This window comes from Motacilla alba, chromosome 1 (genome assembly GCF_015832195.1).
Source record: "Motacilla alba alba isolate MOTALB_02 chromosome 1, Motacilla_alba_V1.0_pri, whole genome shotgun sequence".
NCBI lineage: Eukaryota > Metazoa > Chordata > Aves > Passeriformes > Motacillidae > Motacilla > Motacilla alba.
Genome location: NC_052016.1, coordinates 84,072,343 through 84,092,142, shown reverse-complemented (window position 1 = coordinate 84,092,142; position 19,800 = coordinate 84,072,343). Strand labels below are relative to the sequence as shown.

Sequence of the window (19,800 nt, the reverse complement as noted above, 5' to 3'; positions counted from 1 at the left end):
TCAATGGATATGAAACTTGGCAGAAGGCCAACAGACATGTGGTCCCATCCAAGGGCAGACTGCAGGAAGAAAAAATAAAATCAGGAGGACGAGTAGACCTGAGCTTTGGAAGAACAGTGAGAGAGTAATATCAGATCATCTTTGCCTGACACAGTCCCTAATTGAGATTTAGATGTATGCACAACAGGTGTGTAGTTAAATATACATGAATTAATAAAGACGCTGCCTGCCATTTGAAGCGGCAGTACAGCATCTGTCCCACCTCCTGAGGCTTGAGAGTGACCTAGAACCATTAGACACACTGGACTGTGGGGAGGAATACTCAGCTCTGCAGTGTGCTTGGCAGACATTTCCAAGTCTCTCGTGTTGATCTCTCATGTTGATAAACCAGTAAAATGTACTTGATGTAAGTAATTACCTATTTCTCCCTGGCGTCCCTGAAGTGTAACTGAAATGTAGAGATGGCAGCAAACAGATGTCGCAGGAACCAAGGAATCCTGGGGCTTAAATAAGTGTTCAGTACTATTCTCATACTCAACTACAGTGGAACATAGAAATCTATGAACTGCCCCTGCCCAACAGGACAACTCCTACAAATGCATTTCCAGAACCAAGACAGATAGTTGGTGAAGCCTGCAAGGACAGTGAGGCCAACGAAGTAGGAAGATCATTTCCCTGTAGCCCAGAGATCGTGTCTTTATGGTCAGTAAACCAACAGTATGGAGCCAAATCTACCCTAGTCCTCTAACAGAAAAAATAACCAGAAACAAAACTGAAACTTTACTGAGAATAGAATCATAACATTACTTAGGTCAGGAAAGACCTTTAAGATTGAATCCAACTAGCAATGATCCTGCACAAAACTTAAAAGTGTCCAAAATCATCTCGAAAGGTTATCCAATTATGCCAAAACTGGAATTCCTTTGGATCCTCCCTTCAACTTTTTGCCACTTTTACTTGTTTCCATCAGGAGCAAATATATGACCTGTGAGCACTGAATAAAGAAGGGTTTCATCCAAATTTCCACTAGAGTTCAAGGAATCATTTATTGAACAGCAGTTGTTATTAGCTTTTGATACTAGGAATCCTACCAGTCAGTGTCCAGCCTGTGGTTTGGATTCCATTTTCAAAAAAAGAATTTAATGAACAAGTAAGGTGTGTGTCACAAAGCAATAAGGTAAGCCTAACCTTTTAACCTCCATGCTTTGTATTAATTAGTCAACACCATGACTTGAGATTGTTTTTCCTAGAAGAACCTAAAAAGAGAGCTTAAACCACCATTCGCAGCATGAAACCTTCTGATTAGAAATACAGCTACTTTTGTAAACATGCTGAATTCAGACTGTGTAAGGACCTAGTGATCACTGTGTACCCATCATACATCTCAGAAATCCCTTGAAAATGTTGTCCCTCAAAAAATGAAAGTACTCTAATTAGCTTCCATCCTTAGATAACCTACCCAGAGAAAAAGAAGACGTTTTACACAAAGCAGAGATGATCTTCCCTGTTGCAGAAGAAAAGGGTAAGGGAGGATTTTTACCAGCTTGAGCCAGAGAAGCTTTATTAATCTTATTGATAACTTTAGCATGGTTAAACTTGTATCACTGAAGTGATTGTCCCATCACTGCATCATCATATTGTGAAACAGCTAGTCATGCACACATGACAGGGCTTCAAATGCACTGACAGTATTGCAGACAAGCAAAATTTAAATATGCATGAGGTGAACCAAGCACTCATTTACAAGATCACTTGGAAAAAATGATCAGTGACACAGACCTCTTGCAGTTCTGGGTTTTTTTTATTTGAACAAGCTTCACATAAAAATATATGTACTCTTCTTCTGCATTAATTTTGAAGGTTGGGAAGGATAAGAAAAATTAGCATTGGTAATCACATGCAAACAGATTTGACATAATTTTATTTGAACAAAAAATAGATTATTCAAAATAGCACAAACAGCAGGTCTGAGATGGATTTGTGGTAAGTAATCCTCCCAATACTTCCTTGTAACAGCTGATTACATTGTTTGCAAAACTGCAGGGAAGTTGTCCTCTATTTTTCTAAGAAATATTCACTGTAATTTAGTTTGTAACCATCCTACCAGACTGGGCATCTTATTGCCCCCATTAGAGCTGTCACATCTTACAAGATGATTCTTGGCACTTTTATTCATTCTGCTGAAGGGACCACCACCTTCAGCTACTATGACATTAGAGATAGGCCTGCATTACCCAGCCAAACAAAAACCAAAAGATTCCAGAATTTATGATTACATATTATGTTGGAAGATACCTACAGAGCTATGGTGCAGTTATTTTAAGTTGCTTTCTTGGGTAATTTAGTCATTTGGATTTGGTTTGATGGAGTAAAATCTCAACAGTCTGCATTTTTTCACAGCAGGCCAAGCTGTACTGATCCAACAAAATACTAGCACTGATTTGTTTTATGCTAATATCAATTTTTTAATCCACAGCATAGCTACAGACCTTTAACATGGGGGTCCTGGGAGTCCCATAAAAGCCTTCAGCAAACTGTGTTGCCTTTGCAATTTTTTTCCTCAAAAAATAGTGTAGTTTGTAAAGACAGGTAAGATACTAAGGTGCAACCTTTTGAGTGATTAAATGCCTCTTCACGAGTCTAATAACCAACTGCAACAATTTTCTGTAGGTTTGCTCAATCTCTTGTGGTGCAGGTGTAACACCAGTTCTCATTCCATAAGTGTATGTTATTTATCAGTGCTGTCCTTTGTTCCTAAAAGACCTGAAAAGATGAGGGATTTCTGCAATCTCATTGGTACAACCAGTGATACACACTTCAGAATGCAGGAAGAAAATTAATTATCATTTTTGCTTTTTTTCCCCCTGAATTAACATTAAGGTTTTTCTACCTCTTTCTAGTCATGGAAGTCTACCTCTGTCTTGTCTGGACAGCCCGTAGCACAGTACTAATTTCTCTTGATCTGAGTATTTTTTAGAATAAAAACCTCATTGCTTCCCTCCATTTCCTAGCTAGAGATACTTTCCTTTGTGCCCTTTCCCTTATTGTTTCTAAAGGAACTCCCAATTTCCTGCCTGTATCTTCCTCCCAGACAATTTTAAATACAGTTTCCCTCAGCTCTGGGAAATTAGCCTTTTTGATATAAGCTTGTGATTGGACTTGTGCTCTATTTTCCTACACTAAATATAATCAAATCACAATTACTGATCCCTAGGCAACCATCAGCTTCTAATCCAGTGGTTGTTTCATTTCTATCCATCAAAAGGAAACCCAGAATTGACTTATCATATATTCAGTGCAATACCTTTTTGCTTTAGCGAATTATCCTCTATTTTCTAGCAACAATAGCTTGTTTTATGTCCAACTGCACAGATCTTCCACTAAATGTCTCTTAAATTGAAGCTCCCCCATAACACCAGCATTTTATTAACTGTGAATTACAGAGGTACTTAAAGTAACTTCTCTCTAGTACCATTTGATGGTTGGTACAGATCCCTCTGGCAGCATATCGATCCAAACACATTCAACACCTCACAGTTACTTTTTCACTAACACTCAGAAAGGTAATGAAGTCCTTAAAAATCAGAAAGATACCTGACATGTTATTCTCTCCATCCTTCACACAGTGACTCTAATTCAGTTCAAATGATCCTGATGGTTATATAAAACTTCTTACCACACCTTTTGCTTCTTAAGATAGCTACCATCATTAAGAACAAGGAACCAAAAGTTAAATTCTACATATTATCTGGAGCTTCACTGTAACTTTCTTAGATGTGCCAAGCTGCAGTCTGTATGTATTTGCCTTCCTTACCAACTTCATATCAAAACGGTAACCGAAAACTCTCCTGGCTATTTATATGAAGTTTTCAGTCAAGGTCACTGATCTTCTTCCTGCAAGTTGCAGATCACCTTGTTTCTGTGGCTTTTCTGACTATAGATACAACACAGATTTCCACAAAAATGGACTTTCAGCTTTACTTCCCCAGGAGTACCTCCTGCTTAACCTCCAGAACCTTCTGGAGTAACAAAAGAAGGAATGCATAAAAGCTCCTAAACAATATCCTAAGCTCACAGGATGATTTTGGTTTTTTTGGTTTGTGGTTTGTTTTTTGTTTGTTTGGGATTTTTGGGTTGTTTTTTTTTAAATATAAAGCATACATTTTTCTTCCTAGAACAATCCCTTTGGAAACTATTAAGAACATGCTTGGTGCATACCTTTGACTTCATTAAGCATCAGTGACAAAAGATCAGCAATACTCTCTTTTCTTAAATCAAATAGGTCATGCTCATTTAGAGAGAGCTGAAAATCAAGTCATAATACAGATGTTCATTAAAAGGCATGAGTTTTCTGATAAATTAGTCTTCCCCTATATTTAAACAAATAAATTCCTACTTCTATGCAAAACGGTGTTACATGGTTTTATTTTAAAATTATACTTAAATAGTGCCCAATATCAATTGTTTTGTAATCCTAGTTCTTACAAACTAGTGTTACCATTTTTTAAAAGTTCAAAATACAATTGTCCCCAGTTTTAATAAGAAAATAGCTAGCTTCATTTTCAGCTTTTACCTCCTTGACTTTGGTGTTCCCTGAAAGAAAGTTGGCTATTGTCCATCTTAACTCATGTAACATTTTGTTGCTTACGTTTAATGTAATTGCAAACATGATGTGCATTCATAATTAAGCCCAAAGGGTAAGCCGAGAGCCTGAGACATGCTGGAAAATGCTAAAATCAAAGTGGCTAATCTCTTCAAGAGCAAAAAGTGGAAAATACACTACTAATGAAAATAAACCAATAAAAATATCTATTATAGTGCAAACATGCTGTGACACCATTGCCCATGACATTGAAAAGTATATAGCCACTTTACTAATGGAATTAAATTATACTGGTTATAACAGACATGAGTCTGCACAGCCTGCTTAATGAGTCTAAATCTAATCAGAGGAACCTCTGATAGTCTGGTCCTGTCTGGACAGACCTGAAAAGCTGGAAGGCTTTCACTGCTACCCAGCAATAAATCTTCAAAACCTTGCAACATCACTTCTGGTACTTGCTCCTTTCTCTTCCTTCACTCACTCTGCTGAAAACGTAGCATCTAACGTTACCCCAGGAAGCCTTTCCAAAAAATCCCCAAACACTTGAATAACTGTGTATGCATCTCACAGACCTTCTTTGGCACTATGACCTTGTCACAGACAAATTATGTATAGCAGTCTTTATAGCTCTGGGCTATAAAGAGAAGGGGGAACTGTGATAGAGCATGTGCATGAATGACTTAAGGGGATAAATGTTTGCCTGGAAATTACAGCATCCCAAAAGTAACATGAAGAAATAATCCTAAAGACCAATGCCCAAAAGTAGCATGAAGAAATAACCAAAAAGAACAGAAATGGGGCATGAGAAGAAATCATTCAAAGCAGCACAAGATTCAAAGACTCATGTAATGGTCAGACCAAGAGACTGGTGATATCTCCTGGCATGGTGGAGCAATTTTATTGGAGGAAAGGGGGAAGATCCTCTCATGACCTGGAAAAACATCAGCCAACAAGACTGACAACTGCGCAGAAGCACTGGAACCCTTTTTCTCATTATTGGAGCTGGGACAAAACTCCATGTTGGTCCCTGACTTGGCCCATGGTCAGAACAACTCCATCCTGCTCAGTGCTTGAAGCCCAGCCCAACTAGCCTCCATCAGCCAAGGACGGAAGAGCAGGGGCAAGACTCCTCTGCATAGCCACATCGTGGGCAGCAGCGTAGGCAACTGGAATAGGTTTTAGGTAGTGCTATAATCTGTTAATGCTTTATGTAGCGTTTTGTTCAGTTTTACTGCTTTGCTGACCTCAGGTACTTCAACCAGCTAATGAAATAAGCATTTCAGTGAAGCAAGGGTTTGTCTATTTGCGCGGCACTGTCACATGCTGTCGTGGTTTGAGAGGAAGTGAGTTTTTGGGAGGTGGTGGTCAAACCAATAGGTGCTCAGATGTGAATATTGGCACCTGGTTTGGCCATTGAGGATATGGATACGCCTTTGTGAACACAGGGGTTAAAAGCGAGGAACTCCCAGGGGAACTCTCTCTTGGTTCTGGTGGATGGAGAGGTCAGACCTCCCCTGCCCAGCTGCGGGCTGGGCGGGGGAGGAGAGGCCACGAGGCCAGAGGGAGGTAGGCCAGAGCCTTGGGCAAGGAAGAGAGGTGAAGGCCCCTGGCCCCGGCAGGGCAAGAGTGAGTTCCCCACAGATTATGGAAGGGTGGAAGAACTCGGAGAGGCATCGGGCAGCCCCCCTTTCCCAGGAGGGAGAGAGAGAGAGAGAGAGAGCTGCCAGTGCTACCTTGAAATTTGATAGCACTGGCCTGGCTGAGAAAGAGAAGGGGGGGGCGGCAAGGAAAGTGCCCGGCAGAGCCAGTGTGGGAGTTCGGGATGAGTAGAGACTGTGATTTTAACCCTTCTGTGGGATGATGGAAACCTTGCAAATGCTGATCCTCCGGGAGTTGAAGGAGAAGGGAGCCAGGGATAAAGTAAGAGGAAATACGCAAGTGTGATGAAAGCTGTGAAGGTTGAAGAACGACTGAGAGAAGTTGAGAAGAATCCTAGGTGAAGGAGATGATGGAGTGGCTTTTGGCTGGACTTTTCTTGTATGGCCATGGACAGAACCTTTCCTGTAATACAGAGACTGCATTTTAGGGGGAGGCGATGGCTTGGTGCCAAGGGAGCGATGTGAGCGGAGACGACAGGTGATGAGGTGATGGTGCTCTCGAGACCCCTCGGCCCCAGGGGGTGAAATATTGGGGGGGACTAGTGTCCCGAAAAGGTGAGAGACTGTCGTTTTCTCCTGGAACTGGGCGAAGCATCCTTGAAAAGGGAAACCCTAAAAGCAGCTCTGGTCCATGTGCAGTGGTGAGAGCACTGAACATGGAAGGAAGAAGTCACGAAGGTGGTTGCTGAGTGACGTGGAAACACAACTGGATTCGGCTGCATTTCCAGGGGAAGCCCGTGGTGCAGGAGGGACTTCTCTCTCCTTGATGAAATGAGGGGTGATTGTCGGAAGGGTGGAGATGGACTGAGTTGATTATTTGAAGGGTGATGGACTGGTAAAAATCTAAGGTTTTGTTTTATGATGTGGGAAATTGAGTGGGGGGAGGAGAAATGTTTGAGAGGTTTCCATTTTGCTCTGTGTGTTTATTTTACTATAGTTGTAAGATAATAAAGTTTTTTTCTTGTTTACAAGTGGAGGCCTGCTTTGCTCTGTCTCTGGTCACATCTCACAGCAGACACCAGGGAGAATAGGTTTTCATGGGGGCACTGGCATTGGGCCAGCGCCAAACCATGACACACGCCCACTCATCCATCGGCTGCCACCGCTCTGCTGGGACAAAGCCCAGCATGCAGCATGCGGGCAGGAGGTACCGCAGGTGTCCAAACCTGCAGATCAATCCCTGTGCTCCAGTGCCACAGCTACCTCCTGACAAACTGGGAGAGCACACAGGCAGGGTGAGGCTGCCTCTGCAGTGCATAAATACCTGCATTACTAACTCAGTAGAAAGCAACTTAAATACTTCTCAGTAATTCCCACCCCGCACTGCACGAAAGACCGTGATCTCTACTGTGTATTTATTCTACAATGACAATGTGTTGCTTGCACAGATGACCACGGCCACTCTTGGAATACAGCATCTTGCACCTTGTTTCCTTCTCATAGAACATAGATAATCAAGAGAAACTGTGCTAATAGGCACCAAAAATCATGAATAATAAAAAAGGAGACCAAAACAAAATAAAACATCTTTGTATCTAGCTGACTGAAAGAAAAAAGTAAAAATCACCCACAACCCCATGGAAGAAAATCCTCAGATTTCTCATGGGGCAATGGATGACTAATTACCAGGAAAGCATTACCAAGCTGAGGAATACTAGGATGGTAGCAACTACATGGGGAAAAAAAAATCTTCAATATTCAGTATCCCAGAGGATACAGAAAAAACTGAAATACCTTATGTTATTATGAACTTATAAATCCACTGTAGTAAAAATATCAGAAGAAATCCTGCCCTTATGAATTATTAAAAAAATCATATTTTAGTGCAATGGCATAAGCATATAAGCATAATAAGCATTATACTGGATTTTATTGATCATTCTCATCCATATCTAAAGGAAAACAAAAAAGGAAGTAGATAATTTTGACAGGGGACAGATTCTGAGGAAGAATCTAATAAAAGTGTAATACGCAGAGGAAAGACTTGACAGCAAATGGTATCAGTCTATCCAGGCAATAATAGGAAAAGAGACTGTAATAAGTGCACCAAGTCCCTTTTCCCATAACATGTTTCATCTTTTTTCCCACTTCTACAGCCCGAGGTCTACAAAATCTACCATTTTACAGCAAACACAAAGGACTTAAGAGCTGTTCTGAGACCAAAACTAGAAACTGGTAATCCGAAAACAAGACCAACCCTCACACAGGAGCACAATCTTTTATATTGTGAAAACTATAAACTCCAAGAAGCACTGGAGCTGAGTAAGACAGTCTGAATTAATTAATGAAATGCTGCAAAAAATGGACAAAAACTCAATAAAGCTAAAACTACCAGACACAGCAAACGAGCAGCAAAAGGGCTGATTACATGAACTTAAATACTAAGTTGCCTTAAGACCAGCATGAAAGGTGACAGAATTAAGTTCTCACATGCTAAACCCTGCTTGTGCAAACAGGAGTACTAACCTATATATTTTGATAATAGAGTGATTAGTATCATCCTACGCATACGTTCACCAAATATTTTAACATAATAAATTTTACATGACTTTCATATATTTTGGAAAATCAGACCCCGACAATTACTCGTTTGAAAAAATTAAACACTCCAAACAAAACACATTAAAAGGAAAAAGGAATTGTTGACATGTTAAAATACATAGTTTCAGCAAGACTACAGAAAAACATGGAAGGCACTATCAAACCTGCAGTTGACTGCCTAGTCTGCAATCCCTGCTCACCACAGCAAAAATCAACAGACATCTCATGTTAAGGATTTTATAACACAAACAAATGTAAGAGGACTGCATGAATACAAGTATAAAAGGGCAATCAGAAAGGTAAGTTTGACATCTCTGTGCATATTTTTCTCCAGCAACAATGTCAGGCAATAGCTGCAGGCTTTCACACAAGAAACATAACAGCTAGCAAAAATGGAAATACTGCAATTTCACCTAAGCACTGTTTGCCTCCCCAGCTTCTTACTAGGCAGCTGAAAGTTGTGTGAGGAACAGCAAAACTGGAAGCTTCTGTCTCTGTATTTTCTTCAAAAGCATAGGGAACAGGGATACTAAATAATTCTCAGTACAAAGGTGTTAACTAAGTCAAATAGAAGACATTCTATTCTATGCAAATAAACATCAAAGAATTTCCACTCATATTTTAAACTAAGGATTAAGAGAGCAATTATTCACCCAATCTGTTCATTTAAGAATCCATCAACTAAAGAGATTAACAAGCCTTATGGTCACAGAATATGAGGCAGCTTTGTGCCTATACCTGCATTAGTTCCATTAATAAATGCAGTCTTAGCATGTATTAACATTTCTGAGCTGTCACCTGTGAAATTTGCAGTAAAGAAAGCATTCACTTCTCCCTTGTAACATACAGTAACTACAGTGAGGAAAGCCAACTCCAGGGATTTATTTTTAGCAAACCAATCATTGTGAAAAGGTAGCTCATTTTTCTTTACAAGACTAAATAAAATAAGTGAGAGACTATTTAAGCCACACTATTTAAAATGTGACTGTATGATAATGGGCTTGTTACCAGTGGCAATCTATGGCACAATTACACAAGGTATGTAAACTACACAAGCAGCATTCTACGTAACTCACAGTAACTACTGAGTTATTTCACTTCTCATGCACAAGTTCAAATGGCAAATATGCATCTCAAATTCAGCACAACTTCTTCCTGCTTACCATAAACCAGAGGGCTCAATCTACATAAGGGTTATACAGCAGATCTGATCTGCATTCTATCTTTTTTCCCCCCTACACAGAAGTATAGCTATCAGAGCAACAGAATACTAGGAAGGGCAGACAAAGGGCCAAGCACTTTGACCAGAATAACGTGCAGAATTCCTGGAATAGTATGGAGAAGGGATTAAGATACACCAACATATCACCTTCAAAACATTCTCCAATGAAGGAATGTTAAAAAATAGAGTCTGACACAGTCATAGCAATTTCTGTACCAAGGAGACCAGATGAACATTGTTGGAAAGTTCATCTGCATGAGACCACACATATTTTAAAAATGTCTAGGAAACAACATTGTGCCTATTTTATGTCTACAATGAAACTACACATGAAGTCAATACAATTTCATGGCATTCTTTATGTCCTAAAAATGAATTCTTTATTCTGAGTTTTCCTTTTTTGATATTCTGCTGTAACAGCTTTTGACAGAGCACGACAATACAGCACAATCCTCACAACAGGATCATGCTTCAGGCATTTTATTCACAAAGATTATTTGCTAAAGCTGTACACATGCCTGCATTAATTTTTGGTAGAAGTAGAATATATATGCAGCATAACTACATTTCAGTAAAATACACGTCTGACCTACAGACTGAACTGCAGGTTGTCTCAGTTCTGAATAAGCCCTTACACAGCCAGTGAAACCAGGGGATAATAAAGGAAGGCATTCACCCCACCACACAGCTTAGGAGGCACTCTCCATTTACCTGGCCATACAGCAGATACAGATACTGCAGATCCTTGTGGAGGAAACTTGCCTTTACAATATCTGTAACATGTGAAGGTATGTATCAGGCTCTTCCTTTTGCTGTACACATGCAGCAAAAGCAGTATGTTATTTTTGCCCTTGATCCTCTCTTAGCAAGGTGATATCAGGACTATCAGTAAGCCTTGAACATGCACTCAATCAATTTAAACTCATTTCCATTGTTTACTGTCCCTTGCCTTCTTGTTTCTGTGCACACTGTTGGTACAGGTGACTTCAAGCGTGACACATTCAAACTCTCAGACTCTCAAAATCTTTTAGCAAAACAGTGACTAAAGAAACTTGTTCAAGTGGAACGCTCCTCAGTATACCAACACACTTCCAGAGCAACTAGAACTTGTTTCCATTACAAATGGCTAGGATTATGAGAAAGGACTGCTTTGTACTTATCAGGAATGACAAGAGCTTTTTAATAAAGTCATTGATATGCCCTGACCTCCTGTGAAGAACAATCCCAGAGGTAATTCCAGGTTAGCTGGCTCTGCAGAGTCTTGGAAAAAGCTGTTATCTCACTGAGTAACTGCTGAAAGGGCACTGCTGAACTTTTTGGCTTTTTAGCTATTTCACATCTACAGAAGGCCACCTGAAAGGCTGGATCCTGGGCAAGCAGGAATGCCTCCCACACACAGCATGTGTGACAAACATGTGGAAGCCCCTGGTTCCACAGGGAGAAGCTTGGGGAAAAGCAGAGACAGATGAATTTTGTGACTCCAAAAAACCCCAGGAGTCGTGCACAACATCAGGAAGGGACTCGAGAAAGACAGAGAGAGAATCCACTCCCAGTGATAGAGGGGCAGAGGACAAGGGAATAGAGACAGAAATGTCTCAGTCTTTTTGTTAAGGTGATAACCACCAGAAAGACTCCTATCCTAATTTTGATCCAGGAGAAAAGCTCCCAAGACAATTTGACAAAATGTTTGGCAAGCCCCCGAGATATACCAAAATCAAGTATATTGAATGGGATTATTGCCCTTCTAGAAGTCAAATCCCTTGAGAGAAAAGAAAGGATCTTGCACCACTATGTCAGTTGATGTAAAATTGAACCTGTGGAAAACTGCAATCATGTGCTTCAGAGTGCCCTGAGCTTCAATGCAGTCAATATTCTTGAAGGATGAGTTCCTCAAGAGAAAAGCTGTCACACTCAGTCTGGGGAGGTGAGAACAGAATGTCCCTCAAAACACTTCACAGCCCTTCTATCTGCAAGGAAGATCAGACTGACCTTGAAAAAAGGAAAGGTCAACTATTAAAGCGCTTCCTTTATTTGTTGAAAGTGGGATAACATGACCTAAAGGCAAAGCCTAGAACTGGGTGTCAGATGTGGGTTTGCCTCTCTTCTAGAGCTTGAAGGCCGGTCCTAAGAATCATAAAATGAGCCCTTACAACTAGCAAAGTAACTTGTAACACAGATTTTGGAGTGACAGAAGCCACAGTTATCATTACAAACGTCATAATTTACTGAAGAGTAATTAAGTATGTACATTTATTCAAAAGACAGGAGAAGTATCTATAACGTTTTCAGGAAGGCATTTGAAACCATCTTAGATAAACCTGTCCTTTGCCAAAACAGAGGTACAGGACTAATGCCCCCACCTATTGAGTCTCAGACTGATGGTAATCCCACACAGGGCTTATAACTCAAAGCTTCAAGTGCTTTGTGCAATCTGCATGTAGTCTGGTGTCATCTCCCTCTTTATCCCTTTCAAACAACAGTATTGAGATAGATATATAGCTAGACATAGGGAAAATAGATAGATGATAAATAGATAGATGATAGATAGATAGATAGATAGATAAGATAGAGTTTCTATGTCTTTCTGCTTTGTTCAACATGATTTAATTTAGTCCACCAGTGAGTCCCCTTCAGCCCATGCTTTCATGCATGAAACATCTACACATACTGCTCAACTTAAGAGAGGCTTCAGTTATATCCAGGATTTGATCAAAAAGCACACTCCAGCATGGGCCAAACCTGGACACACAGCAGTCTCTCCCAAGTGATGTTTCCTACTATCCCACCAGCAACCATAACCTCCATAAGGACAGTGACACCCTCTGAGCAAACATTCAGTCCTGTCACCAGGGCAGCTGGATCCCAACATGTACAAACTTCAATACAAACTTCAGTAAAAATGTGAATAAGGCCACATACAACAGAACCATATTTTGCACAATCACTCCCTTACAGCTCTGGCAAATTTACAAACCAAATACAGACAAACTCTCAGTAGGTCCGTGTTGCCCCACTTCCATCAACATCAATGAAGCTATGAAAATTTAAGGCAGCAGAGGATCTTGCATCAGAAAACTACATGCCATTCTTCTCAAAATCTTACACTGCAATCCACATAAAACAAATCATTTTTGCATAGCCCAAATGCTAAATATCTGTTTTCCCTTGCTCTTCGCTGTACTCTAAAGGACAATGGAAATCACACATCCCAGATGTTTAGGCAGGAAGACAGACTCTCAAAGGTTTGGTTTTGATGCTCACTCCAAGCATTAAATGCTTAAGTAACCTGTCAAAATCCCTTGTTGCCTCAAAATCTAAGCACAGAACACCTGGAAATTTTCACAACTTCTTGTGTCACTGATCAAGAGTAAGATGATGAAAGAAAACATTCAAAGGTTTTAACTGTATTTGGATAAAACAGGCATGAACAGTTTGGACTCTTGGCCAAAGCTTCTTTGAACATTAAGAACTGCATCTGGCAAGGAATTTGAGAGTTAATTTCACATTAAAGCCTAAGAGTCTATGCTCTGTGCAGAACATGGAAGAAAAAAAACCTTAACTCTTCCTACTGAAAAACAAAAGCTGACCTGTACTTAAGCAAAGAAGGAATAGATTTATGGGGTTGAATTATCAACCACTCACTTTTACAGGGTACTGGAGGACACAGAATCAAAATGGAGGACTCTGAGGATGCTGTTCTTCTAAAAAAGCAATAGAGACACTCATAGGGCCCAGCAGGGGGATCAAAAGCACCAAAATTATCACTGAAAACAAATCCCAAGTATTGGAGGAAAAGCCTTCCTTCTCTATGCTTTGACACACATTTTAGCACAGCAAGTTATAAAAACAGGGTGCTCAGAACAGATATATCAGTTGAGTCCATCAGCTTCGTAATTTTTCTTCTTTTCATATTCAATATTGAGGCTGGTTCTCTCTTCACTTTCAAGAACATGGGCAGCCAGTGCCACCTGGACACTTCAACTGGTCCTTGGGTGTGACTGTGACCTTCTTGGCCAAGTGTCTGAAGTCTGAGTTTTGTTTGGAATGTTGTTGCTTTTACTTTTCCCTTGCTCCTTTGTTACTTGTTTTCTTTAAAAGTTCTAGCAGAACCCTTTTATTTCCCACCTCAACATTTATCTCAGACTGCTTAGTAAAAGTCAGCTAACAAGAAAGAATGGATGACGAGAAAAAACACTGATTTCATTTAAAATGTATACTTTAAAACTTTGAGCAAAAAAATTCTTCCTTTATCTATCATTGAGCACAACTAGGTATGATTCAGCTCCAGGCAGAGATACCTAAACATTGCTGACTTGTCCTTCTACTCAGCAGAGATTTAATTGCTACATTCAGAGAACCCTAAAGGAGCAATTTGGCTCTCCTGTGACAGACACCTAAGACTGGTCAGCTAATTCACTCTTTAGGCTCTGTCACTGTAGTGATTTGATCTCCCTGGACAGGAATGGCATGCTTGAGGATAGCTACCCAAATTACTGGATAAATAACTAAATTACAGGTATTTTCATGCAGTCCCTCAACTTGGTATGGACAGTCAGGCTTTAATAACCAAAACAGTGCATCTGATTCTTTGGTGAGATACCACCTCAGAAGAATTCAAATGTGTTCATGCCACTGGAAATGCCAGCTGAGGATTCTAGATCAGACCAGGTTCTGCTGGTTCCTGCTCGCCCATGTACTGGACCAAGTAAGACATGCTGTTAGCTGACAAAATGTGGGTGTGAAGTGCTGTCAGTGTTATTAAGCCTGTATAATGTAAATGTAGATAACATCCTTGTTACTCCAAGTTACTACAGCATAAAAATTAGATTTATTTGAAAGTTTTAATCCAAAGTTTTGATCTTTGTATTTGTCCACCATATTGGTGTTGAAGTACGAACAATGTTTAATAGTCTCCAGCATCTATTCCAGAAAGACAATCTTTTAAGAGCAGTAGTTGTAGAAATTGGGCCAGCTTCCAACTGTCTGACAGGTCTTTTATTGCTGGTGGAATACCCTCAAAAATGTGGAAATGTCACATCTTTTAATATTGTAACTAATGATTACCAATGTCACAGAATAATACACTTTTAGGTTGTGAAAACAGCCTAAAATCATATTAAGGCCTAATGAAGCAACTTAGCCAAGGCCGTTCCCTCTATTTCAGTTTATTTTCATACAATATATTAATATAGGTATTTCTCATTGACACTTAGAAGAGAAATTATGATTTTTTTCTCTAAACCAAGGAACTAGCTAACCTACAAGTAGACTGAGAAAACTGTGGAACAGAAAAGTCAGACAAACCCTATACTGAAAACATGACCTTCCTACTTGAGAGCAATACCTCTAAGGTAGAAACCTTTTAATTCACAAAGGTGTTATAAATATACACTAAAGAAAGTTAATTAAGTAGTGCAATGTAAACTACTTTATGGGGCACACAAGAGATACAGATGACACTTAAGACATAATTAAATGAAGATGTTAATGGCATCAGCAGTGTCCTATGTGGGTTATGTATGGTTGGTGCTTGAAGTGTTTGTGGCTGTAGTAATGGCAGTTCTCAGCTTCTTTCTCCTCTCTTTCTCAAGGCAGCCCAAACTATAATGCCTCTGTTCCAACTTTCTCAGCCCTCTGTAACAGCCCATTGATGAAATATGCCATAAATGGACACAGACACAAATAACAAAACACTTTGCTGTATTTATCTTCAACCTACTTCTTCCCATGGGGTAACCTCTGCCAACACCTGCTGCTGCTTCCTTCTACGAAGACAGAAGAGTTACACTTAAGACCTTTTTGGTCCTCTCAACAGGGGCTTTGAAAACACCTGATAACTCAGTAATATTCCTGTTAAATATAGCTATTTATGGCAAAAAAATTAATCTGATAGCACAATATAACAACATTTATTGTTCAATGTTCTAAATGAATGCAGTTATTATCATATTGTCATGAACCAACTGAGATGCACCAACAGAGCCTATGTAAAAATAAATAATGTTATTTAGAACCTTCTTTAATTTTTACGTAAAATCTTTCCCATGTTGCTTAATCTCCATTTGATCTAACAAGGGTTGTCACACCTCCTACTCCCAAGGAATGCAGTCTCATCCAGGATGAAGCCAGTTTGATTACTACAGGCTTGCAGAGATACTCTTTTCACACTGCAAGAGAAATATAGAAACAACATTCTGAGAAGAAGAAAAAAAGCAAATAAAATCAGTATGAGTTAGCAGTGAAAGGCTGTGGTACAAGCTGCTTTACCTTACTAGATAATCAGTAGCACTGTTTTCACATCTTGATGATGTTACAATTACTTGTACAAAGTGAACTTGAGTTTTCCCTCCCTTGGTTAGTGAAATGTCACAGTATTTAGAGTCAGCGTGAAGTAATACTTTGGTTCGTCAGCACTCCTACATACAATATTTGGGAATAATGACCATAAGTATCATTTTAAAAAGCAATAAGCTATTAATACATATATGCTTGAATAATTTTGTTTTACAGCATTTTATCTTGCAATAAGTATTTTAGAAACAGGGGGGACAGGGGTGATAGAAAAACAAACCAGGACCAGATAGAGACATCTGAGTCTTTAGATTACTAATTTCTACATGATTATGAAATAAGTCTTTTAGAAGCATTGAGCATCTATTTCTTATTCTTTAAAATAAAGCCCTGCTTTGGATAAACAGACAATTATTATAAAACCAAATGAGCCTAGTGCAGAATGGCATTATTGCCAGCACACCTAGACAAACCCCTTAAAAATATAAACAGCTGCCAGGCAATTCTGACTGCCCCACACATGAATACCAGCTGGAAGCAAAACGACGTTCATGGGGATGAAGGCAGTCCCTCAGTCCCAGTCCCCAAGAGCATGAACCATTTCAGCTTTCCCACTTTTCCATCTCTCAACTCCTGTATTTTTTTTTTCCAAACACCATTTGTCCCTTTCCCCCTGCCAGAACACTGGCAGTATGGTGAAAAAGAAGCAAGGAGCAGAATGTCTCAGTTTTACACTACAGATTTCTTACTTTATACAGCAGATTTCTTATTTTAGAGGAACACATCCAAAGGCAGACTTGTTACTAAGATTTTGGGTTGTAACAGACATCTCATGTTTTACACAGCACTAGATACTAGTATATTGACAGATATAATGATAGGACAGTTCTCAATAGTCTGCTCCCCTTTTTCAGTCATAACACCTAGTTTAACAGCATACCCTCCTTTTGAGTTCTTTTTTTTCTCACAGGATAATATTAGTTCTTAGTAAATTTGAAACCAATTAACCAGCTTGCTGGGCTTTTTGCTGTTACTAAACAACTGATGGACTCAAATACAAGCCAGTTACTGTTTGGAAATCAAAATTATTCGTGCTGTTGTGAGATATTTACAGCAATACCAGCATACTTTATATGGTGTTTACATATTATGGAACTCAACCCACTTTGTACACAGTAAATACTACTATGAATTTTAAAATAAATTCAGATTATTTCTTTTTATGGACATATTGGATCTGCACTCAGTAAGATTACACATACTATTTTCAGTCCTGAATGGTAAAAGACATTAGAGATAACTCTTGGAAGTGGTTTCCAAGCACAGCTTTCACATTCTGAGAAGTTCATACCATATTTTTCACCTCAAAAAGGACTTGGTGATCCCTCTTGTCCTCCCCTCATTTCATTCTCATTCAAGTGTAATGAAGCAACATGAAACTATTTTGCTCAAAACCTCTCCATTCCCCAATCTTTTTTTGCATGGCTGTTGCAGGAAGGACAGAGGCCACAGTAAGGAGCAAACAAATGGACATGAATAACTAGAATGGGCACAGAGAAGAAAATAACTCAGTATTTTTTTTTTTTATCATTCCCACAAAAAAAAACTCCTCCCTAAAGCCTGGAATATATTTAGGCCTTAGGAAATGCTCTAGAGATCAGCACCATGCCCCTGAACACAACAACAGAGATAAGCACGACTTTCAGCAGCAATAAGGCAGCTACTAACAATACTCCAAGAATTTGTGTATTTTCATAATTATACTTTCTGCTCAAATATGCACAGGACTAGCAGAAACTGGCAAATTATTGACCTGTATCTTGTTTGATTCCTAAAGTTCAAAAATCTTAATGTTTACATACACCACTGCTGTCAAATTTGAAGAGCAAAGAAACAGTCGCTGTGGCAAATCTTAAGATCTAACATTGCTGATTTCTGGATCCACCACTTATTCTAATTTTTACAAATTACTCAGCCACAGAGATTTACCAAAGCTGAAATAATAAGAGTCTATAATATCAGCATTTTGTCAGGATAAAATTAGAGGAGATGCCCTTTCCTAACCTAATATAAAAGAAACTAAATTAAGGGACATTTTGTCTTCGAAACACTATGATCTGTGGTTGCATTAGTTGAGTGAGATGAAAGAGAGAGACCAAGAATGTAAGAGCATGAAGCAGCATTTAAATTTTGAAATAATTTTGGAAATGAAGATCTGGAATGCTCAATCAAAATGCATTCCCACAGATAGACTAGAGTAACTGCTCTGTCAATATTTAACTGAATGGGACACAAAAATTGCAAACTAAAAGTCAACTTCTAGACTGGAAGTGGAGGAGGAAGTGGAGGGTTGTCTGGAATTTTTGTTTTCAGTAGAGATAGCAATGGTTTTCTCTCTAGTATCACTGTGTATCTACTTTCCAAAGTTCTTCAATTTTATGCATGATCACTCCTATGGCTGAGCACTACAGTTTCTCAGAATCCAGTTTGTGATTCTGAGTTTTATTACTGTAAAAGGCCAGTTCCTGGTTGCACTCTCTTCTCACAACACTATGAATTTTGCTTTCATATCATGCTTCTGTATCTCACTTCAGGAGCAGAGCGAAGACCAGCAACTTTTACTCAAAGTTTCCCAAAGCCCAGTGTTTCCAAGACAGTACTCTGAGATGTCAAGAAGGTCAGCTGAAGCAATAGCCAGCAGCTCAGGAAAGCTGACAAGTTTCCACAGGGGAAAAAAAACAAAAAAAAACCAAAAAAAAACCTAGGAAAGCTAAAAAAAAAAAAAAAAAAAAGCTCCTCTCACATCTGACAGGAACAACTCTCCATCAAACAGGAATAATGTGCTCATACAAGTACAAGCTTAAGTGGGTCACAGGCTGACATCAGCCAACATTTTGCCCAACCCAAGCCTGAAGTATCTTACCGAAGAAGTATTTTGGGGACAAAATACTAGTTTGAACACAAAAGCACTATTACAGTTGATTCAGCTTTGAATGGTGAAAATGGTGAATGAAGAGGGTTCTGCAGAGGTGGACAAGTGGATAATAAAGAAATTGAAATGTCCCTTGCACAGATATTGTGATCACTACTGGGTTTTTTTTTGGTTTTTTTTTTGGTGATAACTACTTTACCTACTGGTTTTTAGAAGACTATACACCAGCAACATCAACTAAAATCCAGAAACTTACATACACTTTAAATATTGATCATTCCAAACTCAAAGCTAGCTATTGGAGGGGGGGAATGGGCAAATTGATTTTTTTAAATGGTGGTTACCTAAAATGATACAAGAGATGCACAAGTGACTCCTGATTGTATCAGAAAATGCTGAAGAAGAATGAACAGGAAGTAGGCCTATTGGTCCTACTAGATCTAAGTGGGGAAAGAAAACTATTTTTCAATGAAAACTGTAAGGATCCATGACTTCATTTCCAAGGACTATCTTGAAAAAACAAATACAGATATATTAATCTTCTAGACAGGAA

General features: G+C 39.2%; 1 protein-coding gene and 1 long non-coding RNA gene across 2 annotated transcripts in view; both read right to left on the bottom strand.

The window, feature by feature from the left end:
* LOC119710280 overlaps positions 1–17,895 on the bottom strand; it is a 73,619-nt gene extending 55,724 nt beyond the window's left edge. The window contains exon 1 of the long non-coding RNA XR_005259532.1: positions 10,736–17,895. This is a non-coding gene — a long non-coding RNA (uncharacterized LOC119710280). The remainder of the gene's footprint in view (positions 1–10,735) is intronic.
* The window catches only part of HS6ST3 (heparan sulfate 6-O-sulfotransferase 3), a 277,624-nt gene that overhangs the window by 187,188 nt on the left and 70,636 nt on the right, over positions 1–19,800 (bottom strand). The gene's annotated exons all lie outside the window — the stretch shown is intronic.